The following is a 21777-nucleotide window of genomic DNA, read 5'->3' as shown; positions in this document are numbered from 1 at the left end:
GGCCGCATGGATCACGCGATCCAGTCGCCTAGCCTCAGGGAAACTATAGCATATTATATATCAAATCGAAACTCCGGACGTTAGCATTCCAACGCAACTGGAACCGCGTCGTTTGGACCTCTGTAGCTAAAGTTATAGCCGTTTGAGTGCGAAGAGGTCGGGCTGGACAGCTTAGCAACTTCTTCATCTTCTTGTATTCCTTCCACTTTTGCATGCTTCCTTTCCATCCTCCAAGTCATTCCTGCCCTATAATATCTGAAAACACTTAACACACATATCAAGGCATCTAATGGTGATAAGAGAGGATTAATAATAAGCAAATATAAGATCAAAGAAGTATGTTTTCAATCAAAGCACATAATTAGGAAGGCAAATGTAAAACCATGCAAATAGTATGAATAAGTGGGTAAAGAGTAGATAAAAATCACTCAATTGAGCACAAGATAAACCATAAAATAGTGGTTTATCAATACATGAGTATATGTATATATGTAAAAGTGAGATTTTGGGAAGCTAAGTTTGATTTTAGAATTGTATAGAGTGTGTGTATGTGTTAGGTAAGAACTTAGGTTAGTCAAAGATTTAAATGATAGCTAGGGGTGGCAAACGGGCCTAAACCCGCCGGGCCGACCCGCGTAACCCACCAAAAAAGGTGGGCTAGGCTAGAAAATTGGGACCGCCAAATAGCGAAAGCCCGCCTAACCTGCACCGCTAAAACCACGAGCTTTGGCGGGGCGGGGCAGGCTTCCCCGCCGGGCTTAGTATTTTTTTGGCAAGGGATACTTTTACAATTTTTTTTTGCCAAAACTCAACTTCCCCCAACCCAACTTACAAGAGAATGAAGATGAAAATTGAGTGTTTTAGATTATGTTTATTTTGTTTTAGAGACAATATTTATAATTATGTTTTGGATTATGTTTATTTTGCTTTGGGAACAATATTTATAATTACAAATACTTTAATGTTTGTGAATACAAAAATTATAATTTGTTTATACTTTTAAAAATTATAATAGTTAAAAGTAAAAAACAAAAGAGATTTTTTTACGCCTTTATATATATTATTTAATAGTTAAAAGTAAATAAAAAAGAGGATATTTGGTAGGCTTAGCCCGCCAGCCCGCCATTAGGCGGGGCGGGCTGGGATTCTGGGACCGCCTCACTAGGCGGGGCGGGGAGGGCTTCCCCACTTGCCACCCCTAATGATAGCTCACTTGGCCATACATATATCCTCACCCTTAGCCCCATTACAACCTTGAAAAGCCCTCATGATAGTTGCATATGTACACTAAATATTTGTTGATTGGTTAGATGAAGAACAAACTTTAGAAAGCATGATTAGAGGAGATTCGAGCGGATTAACCCTAAACACTTGAGCGACTAGAGTGTATATACACATCCTGTGAGGGTTCGATTGCCCTATTCCATATTTCCATCTTTGATCATTGCTTATCTTGCATGTTTGTGAGCTCTTTTGAATAACTCAATTCAATTGTGAATTTGATTTTGGTATGATTATTTTGGCCCTTGATCGTGCATACATGATTTCTTGGAGATTTGACTCACTTTACCACATATATGCTTATATATATATATATATATAGTAATTAGAATAGCTAGATGCATGTAGGTAGCTTGCATTTAGATAGTTGCATTGAATAAATGTTATCACCCCTTTCTTGTCTTTCTTGGTTGATAAACCACTATTTTATGGTTTATCTTGTGCTAATTTGAGTAGTTTTTATCAATTCTTTGCTCACTTATTCATATTATTTGCATGATTTTACGAATCCTTCCTTATTCTATGATATAGTTGAAAACATGTTTCCTAAGCCTTTAAACTATTAATTTCAATTATCCTCTATTAACATTCGATGCCGTGATCTGTGTGTTGAGTGTTTTCAGGCTTTATAGGGTAGGAATGGGTTAAAGGATGGAAAGGAAACATGAAAAAGTGTAAGGAACGTGAAAAATTAAGTTTTGAGAAGGTGGTAGCGATGCGCACGCATGACCTACGCATACGCGTGACATGGGCCACGTGCAGAAAGTGCAGAAGACGCTTGGGGCAATTTTGGGCTAAGTTTGGACCCAGTTTTCGGCCCAGAAAACACAGATTAGAGGCTACAAAGTGGGGGAATTATTCAATGATTCATTCATTCATTCATTCATCAATTTACATAATTTTAGGTTTTAGATGTAGTTTTCTAGAGAGAGAGGTTCTCTCCTCTCTCTAGGTTTTAGGATTTCTCTTAGTTTTAGGTTTATTTCTTTTCAATTCCAGGTTCAATATTCCTTTAATTTAGTTTCTCTTCTACTTTTATTTATTCTAGCATTCTAGTTTATTTATTTTCCCAATTTGGTTTATGAACTCCATGTTAGATTTGATTTCTTTATTTAATGCAATTTGAGGTATTTCATATTTATGATTTTAATTTAGCTTTTTACATTCTTAGCTTGAATTGAGTAATTAGAGACTCTTGAGTTGTTAAACTCCTTTGTTGACTGATAATTGAAATTTACTGGTTGATTTGGATCCCTCTAAAGCTAGTCTTTCCTTAGGAATTGACTAGAACTTGAGGAATCAAATTGATTGGTCCACTTGACTTTCCTTTATTTAGTAAGGGTTAACTAAGTAGGAGTAATGAACAATTCTCATCACAATTGATAAGGATAACTAGGATAGGACGTTCATTTCTCATACCTTGGCAAGAGTTTTCTTAATTATAAGTTTATTTTCTTATCATTTACATTCCTTGTTCAACGTTTCAAAAAACCCAAAAATATACTTTTCAATAACCAATAATAACTACACCTCCCTACAATTCCTTGAGAGACGACCCGAGGTTTAAATACTTTGGTTTATTAATTTTATTGAGTTTGCTTTAGTGACAAACAAGTTTTTGTACGAAAGGATTCTTTGTTGGTTTAGAAACTATACTAGCAACGAAAACTTATTTGCGAAATTCTTTACTAGCATAAATCCGTTCGTTATTGGTTTAGCATGAGGACATGCTTAGTTTAAGTGTGGGGAGGTTTGATAAACCCCAATTCTGTGGTTTATCTTGTGTTGAATTTAGGGGATTCTATTAACTTACCCCATATTTATTCAATGAAAGAGCATGGTTTCATGAATTTCTCCTAATTGTGCTTGATGGTTAAAAACATGCTTTTTAGGCCTTTAATTAGTTAAATTTAATTCACTTTTGATTCCACTTGATTCCTTGATATGTTTGTTAATGATTTCAGGGTTAAGAGGCAAGGAATAGATCAAAGAAGTGAAGAGAAAAGCATGCAAGAGGGAGAATTCATGGAAAATGAGGATTTGGAAGATTCAAGGCGACGAGTACGCATGACCGACGCGAACGCGAGACCGACGTGTACGCGTGAAGAAGAAACTTGTCAAGGCGACGCGTACGCGTGACTGACGCGTACGCGTGATATAGAAAGTTTCCAAGTGACGCGTACGCGTGACCCATGCGTACGCGTGACAAGCGGCACGTGACCTCATTAAAGGAAAAATGCTGAGGGCGATTTCTGAGCTCACTGAGGCCCAAATCCTACTCAATTCTGAAGTATTTGAGGCCGAAATGAAGAAGGAGAAAGAGGGTGAGCAATTAGATAGTGTAGGAACCATGCTTTAGGTAGTTTTCTAGAGAGAGAAGCTCCCTCTTCTCTCTAGAATTAGGGTAGATTTAGGTTAAACTCTCTTTAATTTAGGTTTTAATTCTTGTTTTTATCTAGTTTTTTTTTTGCTTTTCCTTGTTCAATTGCTTTGATTCGCTTAGCTCTTCTTGTTAATTCCTCATTTTGGTTACTTTTTATGTTGATGAACTCTTGGTACTTTCAATTTTCTTTAATGCAATTTCATGTTTTATGTTCTTTTAATGCTTGTTTGAGTAGTTATTGTTATTAATTTCTTGCATTTGGTAGTTGTAAAATTTATTATTCTTGCCCTTTTACCATGCTTTTCTTTTATGCCTTTCAAGTGTTTGACAAAATGCTTGGTTGGATTTTAGAGTAGTTTTTGAGGATTCTTAGCTTGGAAAGAGAAATTGGGCAATCTTGAGTCCTTAATACTCAATTTAGATTGGTGATCTAGAGTGATTAGTTAGTCTTATATCCATTAGCATTACTTATAAATTAGGATTAACTAGTCCTATTTGACTTTCTCTCAATGTGAAGATAACATTATACCTTCTTTCAATGTTGGATATGACGAAATATGATTAGCTCTTGACAACTATTGTATGATAATTAATGACTAGGATAGAAAGCCTTGATTCTCAATCCTTGCCATGAATGCCTCTTTTTAATAATTGCATTCCTTAGTTGTTTTCTTTATTTTATTGCCATTTAAATTCTCGCTTCTTTATCAACCCAACCCGTGAAACTCGTAACCAATAATTGAGCACTCAACTGTAATTCGTAGGGAGAACGACCCGGGACTAATACTCTCGGTTATTTTTATTGGGTTGGACTTGTGACAATCGAAATTAAACTTTGATTGAAGGTTATTTGTGGGTTTGAACTATACTTGTAATGAAGCGATTTCTTTTATCAAGAAGAAATTTCTAAGCTGACGGTAACCTTCTTTCAATAGTCGCCATCGATTATTACACAAAGTGGATTGAAGCTGAGGCACTAGCACCATCACAGCCACTCAATGCAGAAAGTTTTTCTGGAGACAAGTCATAACTCGTTTTGGAATCTCCGATATTGTAAACTTAGACAATGGAACCCAGTTTGCAGACAAACGGTTTAAGGAGTTCCTATAAGGACTTGGCATCTCACAACGGTTCAACTCGGTGGAACATCCGCAAACCAATAGCCAACTAGAAGCGGCCAACAAAATCATCGTGAAAGGCCTCAAGAAATGACTAGAAAAAGCCAAAGGTCTCTGGAAGACCCCCTTTTGGTTAACATATGGCATAGAGTCCATCATTCCGATGAAGATCAAGGATCCCAACAGACGGAGAACCGTGGGAGGACATGACGAGGATGCAGAGTGGTGGTCGCGGATTTTGAAAACCACAACTAACCGGTAAGTGTACTGGGTCGTACCAAGTAATACCTCAAGTGAGTAAGGGTCAATCTCACGAGGATTGATGGATCAAGCAACAATAGTTGAGTGATTTACTTAGTTAGACAAGCAAAAAGTAATTTTGAGTTCAAATTCATTAAACAGTAATTAGAGAAATTAAAAATGGAGACAGTGATTGGTTGTAAGAATTATATGAGAAAATAGTTAAGGTTTTGGTGATGTTAAAATTTTAGGATTAACAATTCTCATTAACTACTTTGATTTTGCAAAGATTCAACTCATAGCAAACTTTGAGTAATTAGACTCCAATTCCTTGGTAATTTAATCATCCTCTAACTCAATTAAACACCAATTCCTTGGTCACCTAATCTAATTAGAGGGTTTAAGTTCGAATCCTAGTTTATAAGCCACACAAAACCCTAAAAATCCATAGATGCTATGATTATATGTTACGTATCACATTAAATCTAGATAATTAGAGAGTTATGAAAATTCAGTTTCAAACTGTTATTCAGATGAGATAATGTTTCTAAGAATCAACAAGAATTCATGTTAGAAAAGAGATTAATCTGTAGGATGAAGAATGAAACAGATTCTTGAATGTAAATCAATGCATTAATTAGAAGTAGAAAATAATAGTTATTAATCCATCCAAATAAACAAATCTCCTAACCTTAAAAATGGTGGTTTAGTTGCTCATGGTGTGAAAATCCTAGCAGAGAAAAGTGTGAGGTGTGGAAGAGGAGAAGAAGCAGAGGACTAAGTCAGAGTAATCTCTCTTTTTATATCTAATGCTAATTAATGCAAAATATAATTTCTAAAACTTAGAAATATCTTTTCTTAATGCTCATATTTCATGGGCGAGCATACAATTTATACCTAGTATTTTTTTTTGTACTATTTTTTCATCTAGGATTAACAGAATTCGTGAACAAAATTAGTTGGGTTTAAGTAATAAAGGAATAGAACTTGGCAACTCCAATTATAGAGAAACAAAAAGCAACGAGCTTTCATTCTTTTTAATCGAATAAAACTAAATAAGAAATCAAATTAAATCATTAAGATTCGGCGCAAATGACGTGAAAGCCCTTCCTTTTCAGCATAATGGCACCAAACTTGAGATTTCTGGCATTTGGTGGTTTAAAATACCTAAATCTTGATTTAATTCAACCAATTCAAATACAAATTCACTAAGAAAAGATAAGAAAGATACTCACACATTAAATGGGACCTCGCGGATGAAGTAAGGAGCATAGCAAACCTACGGAGCTAGCTCTAGAACAAAAGATAAGCCTAAGATACAACCACGGCATGACAAAATGGGACTTTAAACCGGGAGATCTCGACTTACGATGCAATGATATTGGTCCCCCTACCCCGGGAGAAGGAAAGCTCTCACCTAATTGAGAGGGTCCCTACCAGATCAAGTCTAAAATCGGGAAAGGAGCCTACAAGCTCAAACGACTCAACGGGACCTAGTTACCGAGGTCATGGAATGTCACGAACATGCGATGCTACTACACATAAGGACGTACCGCCAAGCTGATACCTTTAGCAGGATTAAGGTTATTTTGCAATTTGTATGATCTTCCTTTATTTTTCATTTTTCGTGTATCATTATCTCTGTTTTCTTTGTTGGACACTCTTTCCTACCCACAACGGGAGGTTTTAATAAGGCCCAATCCTTAATAAAAATCATTCTTATATTTTCTTTTCAAAAACATTTTTCTTGCATTCTCACCAAACCGACGACACGAACAGAATAAATAAATGGCCACCCCCAGGGCCCGATCACCCGCTGAGGCTAACATAAGCGGATATCCTAAAATAAATATAAGTATGTAAAACGGCCCACCAAGAGGCCCACTACTTATACCTATGCAAAATAGCCCACTAAACGCCAACTAAGAGCAGTTCAAAATCTGCCGAAAAAAAGGGCACGGCAACTCAAGGAAATTGTTCGCAAAAAGAAAAACATGCAAGCCGATCAAATGGCCTACAACGGAAATTGTTATGCCAAAATGACTTACAAACTTAGAAAATTTATTTCATAAAAACATAAAAAAGTCATTCTAAGTCCACAATCTCCCCATCCATGACGGTTCGGAATGCCCCCTATGACGGACACATCAACATCAGGAGGCAGCACTTGAACCTAAGCCTTTAACGTATCCTCTGTCACTGAGATAACATCCTTGGCATCCGTAAGTAATCCCTCCTGCTCTTTCTCCTTCTTCAGCTTGGCCACCTCAGCCTTCAGCAACTCTGCCTCGACGAGAATGACAGCAACCCTCGATTCGGCATCAGCTACTCGCTTCTGCTCTCAAGCCAGCTGAGAAAGAAGCGAGGTCTCTAGCTCAAAAAGACGAAGAATTTTTGAGCCAGCGTCCTTGGCATCCTTCAAGACCTTAAGACAGCAATTTCGGCCACCTCGAGCTACTTCTTCAGCTTCCAAGACTCCACCTGGGACTATCGGAGCTTGCCGTCCAAAAGGGCCACCTGAGTCAATATGGGCTCCGCCTTTCGGACAATGGTAGCCGAATGGAGGAGAGTACGATATACGGACTTCACCTACCCCACAACATTACAGTCACGAAAAAATCCTCGATACCTGACAGGAGATGATGATTAATAAAAGCCAGAGCATTGAAACTCTAGTCCATCACGAAAGGCATGAGTCCTTCCTCCTCCAAGTTCTCCCCCGAACTACCCTTAACAACCTTTTCTACTTCCTGCTAGCCTCAAAAATCGGAACCTCCACAACCTCCACCTCCTGAGAAACCGTGCGAGAATTCAGCTGAGTCACGGACTGAGGGGTCAATGGCGAAGCCTCACTGCCCTCGCTCCCAACATCCCGGGCCATAGCAGCCTTCAACAGAGCAAGCATGGTCAGGCCCCCAGCCATCTCAACTGAAAAGAAGTAGAAAAATTTTAGTAAAGTCACAAACTCAGCAATAAAGAAGTAAGAAACTGGTGCGCGAAATTGAACTCCGCACAACTAAACCAGCAAGTGCACCGGGTCGTCCAAGTAATACCTCAGGTGAGTGAGGGTCAAATCCCATGAAGATTGTCGAATTGAGCAAGCAATGGCTATCATGTAGATCTTAGTCAGGCGATTAAAAAGGATGATTGTTTGTTTAAAAGCATAAACAAAATAACAAAGAATGAAATACTAGGTTGGTGTAAAAATAGTGATAGAGATTCAGTTAAGGCTTCGGAGATGCGTATTCTTTCTGGATTAACTTTTCTTACTATCTACCTCAATAACGAATGATTCCTTCAATGGTTGCCATACGTGATTAACTCAGGTCCTCTCATCAAGTTAATCTTTTCTAAACCATAGCAGTCCACCATATTCGAACAACTCATGTCCTCTCATCAAGTTAACACATGGCTTTCCACTATAGCCAAAGGTGAAGACCTAAGCAATCCTCTCCCCTTCGTGATCATACTCAAAATGCCACAGACAAAGTCGTCCAGGTATGCTCTTGGATCCGCAGTGCACTCTCTAGCTATGGTTCAATGCTCTCCGGGTCAGGACTCACACGGAACCCATGTAGAACAAGGATGATGTCACGGTTCATCCTTAATTCATGAGATGAATACCGAAAATGTACAAGAGAATGGAATCAAACATATTAAAATAGAAACAGTAATATTATTAATCCATGAGAATCAGCAGAGCTCCTAACACTAACTTAGAAGGTTTGGTTGAATATAGCTTACAGATAGTAATAGTAAAACGTGCAAAAGGGCAAAGATCAAAAGTTTCATCCTTAACAAATGTGATCTTTGTTCTATTTATATTAATCTACTAATGAAAAGAATACAAAAATATGATAGACTAGACTTAGAGGTGCGAAAGTCCACTCTTGGGCCCACTTTGGTTAAGTACTTGTGCTTAGCTTGGCGTCCAACTTGAGGGATGGGCGTTGAACGCCCATTAGAGGGTTAATCCATGCTGTCTTATGCTTCTTGGTGGGTGTTGAACGCCCCAAAGGGGGTGTTTGGGCTTTCAACGCTGGCTTGAGTTCCTTGTCGTTGAACGCCAAAAAGGGCGTAGTTCTTGGGTGTTCAACGCCGAATATAGGCAAGCTCCTTCAAAGAAAAGTATAGATCATTATATATTTCTGAAAAGATCTGGAAATTAGCTTTCCAATGCCATTGAGAACGTGTCATTTGGACCTTTGTAGCTCCAGAAATGCTCGTTTGAGTGCATGGAGGTCAGAATCTGATAGCATCTGCTACGCTTTCCTTGCCTCTGAATTGGACTTTGCCAAAACTCCTCAATTTCAACCAGAAATTCCCTGAAATCATTAGAAAACACAACAACTCAAAGTAGAATCTAAAAATGTGAATTTTGTACTAAAACCTATGAAAATATAATGAAACTTAAACAAAAGCAAAAGACAACAAAAACCCACCAAAATAAATCCGGCACGCCTCCGGGTCTCCCATAACGTCCCGGGGCTTTAACGGTCTATCCCTAAAAATCGACAACAGAACATCGGTGATGTCCTTGTTCTCCGAAGATAAACCCTCATATGTGATCTGAGTTAAGTCTGACGCACTGGAACCAAAATTCTAGTATGTAGAAAAATGGTGTTCCTCGTTGAGCAAGTCGGATCTTGAAGTATTTCTCCTTAAAACCGTGAAAGAAATCCTCAAACAACCCGAAGATCTGCCGGTTTGGCTGGGCTCGGAAATATACATACCCTTTCTTATGCTTTTCCTCCTTGGCAATTTTTAGTTGAAATTGAGTGGATTTCATCATATAAACCTATATTTATTCCCTTAAATAGCATCCTTTTGGGTTTTTCTCCTAAATTATGCTTGGTTGTGAAAACATGCTCTTTTGTGCCTAATTTAATCAATTTTCTTCCATTTGCGTTCCATTCGATACCTTGATTTTTTGATGAGTAATTTCAGATGTAATAGGTAGGAATGGCTTGGTAAGAATGGAAGAGAAGCATGCAAGAGGGAGAAAACATGAAGAAACAAAGGAAAAAAGCTTTGCAAAGTGTGTGTGCGCACAACCTCTTGTGCGTATGCACAAGCTGAGATTTGGCCAGTGTGCGTACGCACAGGTACCAGTGCGTGACTTCATTAAAAAGTCATGTGGCTCACGAATTGAAGGGTTTTGAGGCACAAATATAATGGCCTAGAGCTCATATGGAGGGGGCAATGATGAGCGGATATTTTATACACTTTTTAGTACTGTTTTCTTAATGTTTTGGTTACGTTTTGTTAAGTTTTATTTAGTTTTAGTAGGTTTTGTGCAAAAATCACTATTTGGATGCTACTTTGAATTTTTTTTATTTTTCTATGATTTTAGGGGATTTTTGGGTGATTCTAGCAAGTTTTGGAAAACTCTAATTCAGAGACAGAGAAAGGGCTGCAGATGCTGTTAGATTCTGACCTCCGTGCATTCAAATGGGCATTCTAAAGCTACAGAGGTACAATTGATGCTCTCTCTCAACGACGTTGGAAAGCTAACATCTAGGGCTTCCCAACAATATATAATGATCCATACTTATCTTTAAAAATGAAGGCCCAAAACGGGCGTTGAAATCCCATCAGACCCCCTGCCTGGCGTTTGGACGACCCAGAAGGACCAAGATGGCATTTGGACGCCAAAAAGGGAGCAAGCCTGGTGTCCAACATCCCAAGAGGAGTCCCAACACGTGGAGTCACCCCAAGCTCAGCCCAAACCCTCACCAAGTGGGCCCAAGAAGTGGATTTTCGCACCAAGAGTCCAGTTTATCTTATTTCTGTAATCTCTAGTTATTAGATTAATATTTAAAGAAGAAGATCACCCATGTTTAGGATCTTCTTCCACCTTATTTTTGAATACATTGTTTTCTGTAAGCTATGAGCGACTAAACCTCCTATGTTAGGGTTAGGAGCTCTATTGATTCCAATAGATTAATAATATTACTGTTTCTATTTTAATATGTCTGATTCTATTCTCTTATGCTTTCTCATTCTTCATCTCATGAATTGAGGATGAACCGTGACATTCATCCTTGTTCTACATGGGTTCCGTGTGAGTCCTGACCCGAATAGCATTGAATCACAACTAGAGAGTGCATTGTGGATTTCAAGAGAGTACCTGGGCAACTTTGGATACGTGACATGAAATCCCGTTGACCGTGGGTTACTGAGGTCTCAGTGGCGCTAAGACTAGAGTCAGAAAAGCAGCACTCTCTGATCCAGAAGTTCCGACCTTGTCTGTAGCATTTTGAGTAGGATTGCAAAGGGGAGTGGATTGCATATAGCTTCATCTTGGGCTACAGTGAGAAGCCATGAGTCAACTTAATGAGAGGACATGAGTTACTTGGATATGGTGGACTGTTGTGGTTTATAAGAGATTAACTTGATGAGAGGACATGAGTTAGTCACTTACGGCTGCCATTGAATGAATCATTCGTTATTAAAGTAGATCGTAAGAAAAGTTAATCCGGAAAGAAATAGCATCTCTGAAGCCTTAACTAAATCTTTATCACTGTTTTCACATCAATCTGGTATTTCGTTCTTTACTATTTCCTTTATGCTTTCGAACAAACAACCATATTCTCTAATCGTCTGACTAAGATTTACAAGATAGCCATTGCTTGCCCAATCCGACAATCTCCGTGGGATTCAACCCTCACTCCCCTGAGGTATTACTTGGACGACCTGGTGCACTTGCCGGTTCATCTGTGCAAAGTTTGCGGAGTTTAAATTCGCGCAGCAAGTTTTTGGCGCGGTTGCCGGGGATTGTTCAAGTTTGACAAACTATCGAACTATCTTGTTGCTTAGATTAGGTATTCTTCAAGGCTTATTTACTATTTTGTTTGTGTCTTTTGTTTTCTTTTTCAATTTTTTTTCAAAACCTTTTCTTTTTCTTTAGTAATCTTTGTCTTTTGTTTGAGTCTTGTGTCAATATTTAAGTTTGGTGTCTCTTTTGTTTTCTTTTTTAAGTTTTTTTTGAAAATTGTTCTTGAGTGTTCTTCATTGTGTTCGAATTGTTCTTGATATTTTTCTTTGTTTGATCTTAAAATTTTTTAAGTTTGGTGTCTTTTAGTTGTTTTTCCTTTAATTTTTGAAAATTAGTGTCATTTGATCTTAAATTTTTATGTTTGGTGTCTCTTAGTTGTTTTTCTTTTTCTTTGAAATTCGAAAATCCAAAAAAATATTTCTTTTATCTTTGTTCAAATTTTCGAAAATCTTGCTATCTTATCTTATCTTGATTTAAAAATTTTAAGTTTGGTGTTTCCTTGTGAGTAAAGTTTAAATTTTAAATTTCAAATCTTATCTTTTCAAATCTTTATCATATCTTTTTCCTTTAATTCCTTCCTATCTTATTTTTTTAATAAAAAAAATTAAATTTTAAATTCTTATCTTTTTAAATCTTTACTATCTTTTTTCTTTTTTTAGGTTTAATTTTAAAAACTTTTAAAATTTTATCTTATCTTGTTTTGAATTCAAAATTCAAAAATAAAAAATTTAAAATAAAAATATAAAATTCAAATTTCAAAACTTAGCTTCAAATCTTTTTCAAATCTTATCTTTCCTTGTTTGACTCTCTCTTTCAATTTTTAAATTCAAAATGTTCTTTTAAACTTTCTCCTTTTAATTTCAAAATCAAATCTTTTATTTTGTTTTCAAATCTTGTTAGTTAATTAGTTACTTGTTTTATCTTTTTTTCTCCTTTCTCTTTCCTCTTTTTCAAAACTTCCTAACTACTTTCTCTTTCTCTTTTTTCTTTTCGAAAATCCTAACTTCTTTCTCTCCCTTCTTTTTCGAAAAATTCATCTCTCCTTCCCTCTTTATTTTCAAATTCTATCTCATCTCCTACTTTCATTCATCTTCTTCTTCAGATATCTCACAGGGAGTTCTCTATACTCTAACATAGAAACTCCCATTCTTTCTCTTTCTTGGTTTTCTTTTTCTTGTTTATGAGTAGGAACAGAGATAAAGAACCCCTCTTTGATCCTAACCCTGAACCTAAGAGGACTCTAAGGAGGTGGCTACAACAAGCTAGAGCACAACACTCCGAAAGAAACCTCACAGAGCTTTTTGAACAAGAAGCCGAGGATACAGACATGGCAGCCAATCCTAATGACAGAGGACATGCAAAGAAAGTCCTAAGTGACTTTACTGCACCAACTCCTGACTTCTATGGACGGAGCATCTCTATACCTGCCATTGGTGCAAATAACTTTGAGCTAAAGCCTCAACTGGTCACTCTAGTTCAACAGAACTGCCACTTTCATGGACTTCCACAGGAAGATCCCAACAGATTCATCTCTGATTTCTTGTAGATCTGTGATACTGTCAGGACTAATGGAGTGGATCCAGAGATTTATAAGCTGATGCTTTTCCCCTTTACTATAAGGGATAGAGCTAGGTTATGGCTGGATTCTCGGCCCAAGAAAAGCCTAGACTCTTGGGAGAAGGTGGTGAATGCATTCTTGACCAAGTTCTTTCCACCTCAGAAGCTGAGCAAGCTTAGGGTGGAAGTTCAAACCTTCAGATAGAAAGAAGGTGAATCCCTCTATGAAGCTTGGGAGAGGTAAAGCAACTAATCAAAAGGTGCCCTCCTAACATGATTTCAGACTAGACCATGCTAGATATCTTCTATGATGGTCTTTCTGAGATGTCCAAAATGGCATTGGATCACTCTGTTGGTGGATCACTCCACTTGAAGAAAATGCCTGAAAAGGCATAGGAACTCGTTGACATGGTTGCAAACAACTAATTCATATACACTTCTGAGAGGAACCCTGTGAACAACGGGGTAGCTCAGAAGAGAGGAGTCTTGGAGGTTGACACTTTGAGTGCCATATTGGCTCAGAACAAGATCCTGACCTAACATATCAACATGATCTTTCAGCATCTGACTGGATTGTAAGCTGCAGCTGACAGCACTCAAGAGGCATCCTATGAAGGAGAAGCCTATGATTCAGATCAACCCATGATGAAAGCGGTTAACTATATGGGAAATTCCTCAAGAAATCCCAAAAAGGAGCCTTATGGGAACACCTATAATGCATCGTGGAGGAATCATCCAATCTTTTCATGGAGGCATCAACAGAAGCCTCAGCAAGGCTTCAATAATAATCAAGATGGAAGAAACCAGAATAGGTTCAATAAGAGACAACTCCCACCCTCTTAGCAACGGATGGAGACTTCTAAGAAGAGCCTCTGTGACTTAGCCACTATAGTCTCCGATCTCTCTAAGACCACTCACAGTTTCATGATAGAGACTAGGTCCTCTATCAGAAATCTGGAGGTACAAATTGGTCAGCTGAGCAAGAGGATCCCTGAGATCCCTTCTAACACTCTTCCAAGTAATACTGAAGTAAACCCAAGAAAAGAGTGCAAGGCCCTCACTGTAGGAGCTGAGGTAGAATCTGAAGAGCAGCTTCTGGCGTTGAACGCCAGCAAGGGAGTAGTTGGGCGTTCAATGCCTAAGGAGAAGCAAGTTATGGCGTTGAACACCACAAAGGAAGAGGGCGGGCATTCAACACCCACTAAGAACCCTACTGTTGAAGAAGTAAAGGAAATCAGAGCCCATGAGGAGACCATAGAGGTCCCCTGACTGCCCTATTGCAGATTATGGAGTCTGAAGAATACTCCTCCTATGATGAGGAAGAAGAAACTAGAGAAGAGAAAGTTGCTCTGTGGAACAAAGGCATTAGAGGAAGAACCCCCAGTACTTATCCAAGAGTGCAGTGCTCTGGTTCAAAGGAAGCTGCCGCAGAAGATGCCATACCCTGGAAGCCTTCTGATTCCCTGTACCATAGGTACAATCACCTTTAAAAAGGCTTTGTTTGACCTTGGGTCAAGCATCAACCTCATGCCTCTCTCTATAATGAAGAGGCTCGGAATTCTAGAGGTGCAAGCTGCTAAGATCTCATTAGAGATGGCAGACAAGTCACTAAAAAAGGCATACGGCATGGTGAAGGATGTCCTGGTAAAGGTTGAAAAACTTTACATCCCTGCAGATTTTATAATCCTAGACATTGGAGAAGGCGAGGATGAATCCATCATCCTTGGAAGACCTTTCCTAGCCATTGCCAATGCCATAATCGATGTGGCAAAGGGAGAGCTAGTTCTACAATTATGGAAAGATCACATCTTGTTCAAGATGTCTAACCCTAACTCTCCCTCTAACAAAGGAAAGACAATTGTGCAACACATAGTGTTCTAACCCTCTCTCGGTGCAGAGCTATACAAAACCCCCCCCGACACCAACTCTAAGTTTGGTGTTGGGAAGCCATCATCAAGCACTGAGAATAAAAGTACTCAAAAGAAGGTACCTAAAGGCTGGAGGGACAAGAGGATCCCCACTGAAGGCCTCTCACCTGGCATGAGAGTGGTCTTCACTGACAGTTCAGTCATTCCACACATTGTGAACAGCAACCTGTCCCTAGAACATGTGGAGCTCATCCATGAGAGCATAGGAAGGAAGTTCACTGTAAGGGGTGAAATTCTGAGCCCCTATCATTATCCGTAAAGGAGCTGTCCGTCAAGCTAATGAGGTAAGGAAGCGCTTGTTAGGAGGTAACCCAACCATGAGTAGAGTATTTCTATTTTTCTTTCTTTTAGTTTGCTTTCATTTAAGTTTTGTTAGTTTATAGTTTTTTCCTTTACTTTTTAATGTTTGTGATCATGTACTGTACAGAGACAAAAACAGAGGAAGAAGACGAGCAGAACACCCTGGGGAGACCTTCTTGCTGGCATTGAACACCAGACAAGGAAAGGGATGGGCATTCAAACGCCTATAAGGAAGCAGGAGCTGGTGTTGAACGCCAGAATAGGACCATTCTGACTGTTCAACACCCTACAGGGAGCAGAGGCCTGGTGTTAAACACCAGGAAGGGAGTCCTTGGGAGTTCAAACGCCCCCGTGGGAGCAAAAGCTGGCATTGAATGCCAGCCAGGGAGAAAGGCTGAGCGTTCAACGCCCACCAGGGGGCATGGATTCGAATTCCCTAGCTTTTCATGATCAGTGGGTTGCACAGAATCTCCACCTACCCCACTTTCTCTCTTCCCCATACACACACCTCCCTAAACCCATCATAACTGCTACCAATCCCCACCCAATTCAAATTTAAACCTTTCCCACCCATTTCCCCTCCCCCATAGCCGAACCCTAACCCACCATCCCCTATAAATATCCCCTCATTCACCCCTTCATACACACACAACCACATCCCTCTCATCTCTCTCACACTCTACATTCTTCTTCTCTTTCCCACACACGGCTGAAGCCTCTTCCCCCTCTCTTCTCCATATTTTTTCTCCTTCTTCTACTTTTCTCTTCTTCTCTTCTTATTTTGATCGAGGACGAATAAAGTTCTTAAGTTTGGTGTTGGAAAAGCTTAGCTTTTTGCTTTCCATTCACACTCATGGCACCCAAAATCAGAGAGTCCTCAAGAAAGAGGAAAGAAAAAGCCCTAGCTTCCACCTCTGAACCCTGGAAAATGAAGAGATTTCTCACCAAGACTCATCAAGACTACTTCTATGAAGTAGTGGCAAAGAAAAGGGTGATCCCTGAAGTTCCCTTTATGCTCAAAAAAGATGAGTACCCAGAAACCTAACAAAAAATCTGGAGAAGAGATTAGAAAGTCCTAACCAGTCCTATCCGGATAGTGTAAGAGTGGCGCTCAAATTACCACAAATGTTAGGAGACCCTCACTCTTACACTAAAAGGGTCAATACCGACCAAAGGATAGACCAAGTGCTAGCGGATATTTGTGTGGAAGGAGCACAATAGAGGAGGGATGCGCAAGGCTGGCCATACCAACTAGGTAGGCTTGACCTCAAGCCCGTGGCAAGAGGATGGTTGGAATTTATCCAACGTTCTATCATCCCAACAAGTAACCGTTCTAAGGTTACCATAGACCGAGCAATAATGATTCACTGTATTATGCTTGGAAATGAGGTGGAGGTACACGAGGTGATACCTCAAGAGCTGTACAAGATGGCAAAAAAGCCCTCTACACAAGCAAGGCTGGCATTCCCACATCTCATCTGTCACCTATGCAATTCAGCTGGAATTGTCATAGAAGAAGACACCCCCATAGAGGAGGACAAGCCCATCACGAAAATAAGCATGGAGCATGTTAGAGAGCCTGCTCACGCATCACAATAAGAGCATGTACAGCCGCCTCAATAAGAAATCCCTGAGATGCCTCAAGGGATGTATTTTCCTCCCTAAAACTATTGGGATCAACTGAGCACCTCTCTAGGAGAATTGAGCTCCAACATGGATCAGCTGACGTTGGAACACCAAGAGCAGTCCACCATCCTTCATGAAATAAGAACAGATCAAAGAACCTTGAGGGAGGAGCAACAGAGACAGGGGCATGACATAGAAGAAGTCAAGTGCTCCATTGGATTCTCAAGAGGGAGCGGCAGCCACCATCACTAAGGTTGTTGAGTCCCCTTTTCTCCATGTTTACTTTTCTGTTTTGTTCTTTTGTTTTGTTTTCTGTTTAAGTTCATGATCACTCATCTTATCCTTTTCTAGTTTTAGTGTCCATGTCTTTTATTTTGGTTATAAAATATACAATGTATCTACATCAAGCTTAAAAGAATTTTTTTCAAAAGTAGTGAGGTGCATAATCTTCGAGTATATCATGACTTATCTCTAACTATTTACTGATTACACCGACCTCAACATAGCCTGCCCAAAAGATCCCAATCCACTCCCAAATATAGACACCCTAGTCGACGCATCATCGGGATACAAATACCTTTCCTTGATGGACGCCTACTCAGGGTACAACCAAATACCGATGTATCAACCCGACCAAGAGAAAACCTCGTTCATAACCCCAAAGGCAAACTACTACTACGTAGTTATGCCGTTCAGGCTCAAGAACGCAGGGGCTACATACCAGAGGTTGATGAATAAAATTTTTGCTAACCACATCAGAAAATTGATGGAGGTCTATATCGACGACATGTTGGTAAAGACACAGAAAAAAAAAAGAGCTATTGCTCGACCTTGCCGAAGTGTTTGATACTATACGAAAGCACGGGATGAGGCTAAATCCTGCAAAGTTTACTTTCACGGTATAGGCCGGCAAATTCTTGGGCTTCATGCCCACCGAGAGAGGAATTGAAGCAAATCCAGATAAATGTCAGGCCATACTCAGCATGAAAAGCCCGACCTGTGTCAAGGAGGTACAACAGCTCAACAGAAGACTGGCAGCTCTGTCTAGATTCCTAGCTGGATCGGCACTAAGATCTCTTCCTTTCTATAAAACATTAAGGAAAGGAAAGAGGTTTCGATTGGACCCCAGAATGTGAACAAGCCTTCTAAGACTTCAAGACATTTCTGGAACAACCACCTATCCTAACTCGACCCCAGAAAGGAGAGGAATTAATCCTTTACCTCGCCGTGGGAAACTGGGCGATAGCTTCAGCCCTGGTCAGGGAGGATGAGTATGGACAACAGCCCATCTACTTTATCAGTAAGGCTTTACAAGGGGCTGAACTAAACTACCAAAAGATAGAAAAGTTCGCCTACGCCCTAATACTCACCTCCTGATGACTCCGGCCATACTTTCAAGCTCACACCATCAGAGTACGGACTAACCAACCCATAAAAGGCATCCTACAAAAAACCGACTTAGTTGGAAGAATCTTACAATGGGCAGTGGAATTGTCTGAATTTGACTTTAAATACGAAGCCTGGACAGCCGTGAAGTCACAATACTTGGCCGACTTCGTTACCGAGTACACTGACACCCCAGGCATCCCCGCTAATTGGAACCTCTATGTTGACGGCTCATCAAACAAAGCCGGAAGCGGAGCAGGTGTCATCTTAGAAAGTGACCAGGGAACCCAACTCGAACTATCTTTAAGATTCAAGTTTCCTGCCTCAAATAAACAAGCCGAGTACGAGGCCTTACTAGCTGGTTTGAAACTGGCTAGGGAAATAGGAGCTCAAAAGCTTACCATATTTAGCGACTCACAAATAGTCACCTCACAAATAGAGGGGAGCTATCAGGCCAAGGATCCCACCATGAAGAAGTACCTAGACAAAACCAAAGAACAGATCGGAAAATTCATGGAGTACGAGATCCGACATATACCTAGGGAACAAAATGCTCAAGCTGATGTACTTTCAAAACTAGCCAGCACCAAACCAGGGGGCAATAATAGAAGCCTCATCCAAGAAACACTACAAAACCCGTCAACCTCTGAAGAAAAAATAGTCTTAAACATATCAGACCAGGACCAAGGGTGGATGACTCCCATAATTAACTATATCAAATCTAAAGTACTTTCCACAGAAAAAAAGAAGCAAAAAGGCTCATAAAGGAGGCACAGTACTACACCTTGGTAAGTGACATCCTATAAAGAAGGGGGATCTCAACACCCCTCCTTAAGTGCGTCCCGACCTCTGCCACAAAAAAGGTCCTGGAGGAAGTCCACAGTGGCATGTGCGGCAACCACCTCAGGGCACGAACTCATTACAAAAAGGTATTCCGAGCTGGTTTCTATTGGCCGACCTTGCAAAAGGAAGCATCAGAGTTCGTCAAAACATGCCCATCATGCCAGAAACATGCCAACTTCCATATCGCGCCACCCGAAGAGCTCATCTGTGTCACCTCACCCTGGCCATTCGCAAAATGGGGACTTGACCTGCTCAGCCCATTCTCCCAGGGATTAGGGCAAGTCAAGTTTCTCATTGTAGGAGTAGACTATTTCACAAAATGGATCGAGGCAGAGCCGTTGGCCACCATCACTGCCCAAAGAAGTCGGAAGTTCCTATACAGAAAGATTGTCACAAGGTTTGGGGTTCCATGCTCCATCACCACAGACAATGGCACTTAGTTCACCGACAAAGGCTTCAGAAACTTAGTAGCTGATTTAAAAATAAAGTACCAGTTCACCTCCGTGGAACACCCACAAGTCAATGGACAGGCGGAGGCTGCCAACAAAGTTATATTGGCCGGGTTAAAATGAAGGCTACAGGACGCAAAGGGTGCTTGGGCTGAAGAGCTCCCACAAGTCCTATGGGCATATCGGACAATACTACACTCCACGACCGGGGAATCACCCTTCCACCTTGCTTACTGTTCATACATCGGTTCGAGCTATAAAGGACCGGGTTAGCCGACCTCTTAGAGGGTTGGCCGACCTTTTAGAAGGTTGGCCCACGACCGACCTCTTAGTAGGTTGGCCCATGAACGACCTCTTGGAAAGCTGGCCCATTACCGACCTTTTCACAAAGAGTTTGGCCAAATCGTCAAAAGAGCCCAAAGCAGGCCTAAACGAAGGAACACAGCCCAATCTAAAGGCAGCTAAAGCCTATAAAGCTAAAGGTGGTTCCCCTTAAATATAAGATGACTTCACTCAAAGATAAGATAAGATATGATAACTATCTTATCTCCAGAAAGGTCACTCCACACCATTATAAATACACTGGAGCACCCAGGTATAACTCATACTCTGATTCTACTAAAAACCTGCTTAAAGCCCATGCTAACTTAAGCATCGGAGTCTCTTGCAGGTACCACCACCCTCCGGTAACGAAGGATCAGTAGCATCTCCAGCTCCACCAGATACAACAGGTCGGACACGACAGCTCCGGCCACCAGATCCAACAGGTAGGACATGACAGCTCCGGCCACCAGATCCAACAAGTCAGACACGACAGCTCCGGCCACCACAGCAGATCTCATCCAAGATCAACCTTCAGTTTTAGGTAACCCTCGGAAGAATCCTACAGTGGGCAGTGGATTTATCCGAATTCAATCTTCGATATGAAGCTTGGACAGCCATCAAATCACAGTATCTGGCCGACTTCATCACAGAGTACACTGACACCCCGGGAACTCCCACAAAATAGAATCTCTACGTGGACGACTCTTCAAACAAAACCGGGAGTGCTGCAGGTGTAATTATAGAAAATGATCAGGGAACCCAAATCGAGCTAAATAACCAAGCTGAATACAAGGCACTACTAGCTGGTTTAAGGCTGGCTAAGAAGGTAGGAGCTTACCGTGTCCAGTGATTCACAAGTAGTCCCCTCACAAATAGAAGGGAGCCACCAAGATAAGGATCCCACCATGAAAAAATATCCCGGGTAATTCGGGTAAACCTGGACAAAACCAGAGAACAGCTCGGGTAATTTGGGGGACCCTGGACAAAACCAGAGAATAGCTCAGGCAATTCGGGGGACCCTGGACAAAACCACTGTTCATACCCTGGGTCGAGCTACCCGACCTGGGATGATTGACTACAAAGCGACCGACCTTCTCAGGTCAGGCTACCCGACCTCTTCTCAAAGAGGTCGGCCAAATCAACAGGAGAGCCCAATAAAGGGCCCAAATAGAGGAACACGACCCAAATCCATAGGCCGTCCAAGCATATAAAGATAAGGGCAGTTTCCTTGAAGATAAGCTGACCTCAACTCAAAAGATAAAGATAAGATAAGATAACTAACTTATCTTCTCTAAAAAGGTCACTATCACACCATTATAAATACACTGGAGCACCCAGGTATAACTCATACTCTGATTCTACTAAAAACCTCTTTAATACCCATGCTAACTTAAGCATCCGAGTCTCTTGCACGTACCCCCCACCCTTCGGTGACCAAGGATCAGCAGTGCTGTAAGTCCAACAAGTCGGATACAACAGCTCCGGCCGCCGTCAGCCAGCCGGACACGCTATCTCCGACCAGTACAGAAGATCTCGTCCGAGATCGACCTCCAATTTCAGGTAA

Source organism: Arachis hypogaea, chromosome 11, assembly GCF_003086295.3.
Source record: "Arachis hypogaea cultivar Tifrunner chromosome 11, arahy.Tifrunner.gnm2.J5K5, whole genome shotgun sequence".
Classification (NCBI taxonomy): domain Eukaryota; kingdom Viridiplantae; phylum Streptophyta; class Magnoliopsida; order Fabales; family Fabaceae; genus Arachis; species Arachis hypogaea.
This window is presented reverse-complemented; position numbering follows the sequence as displayed.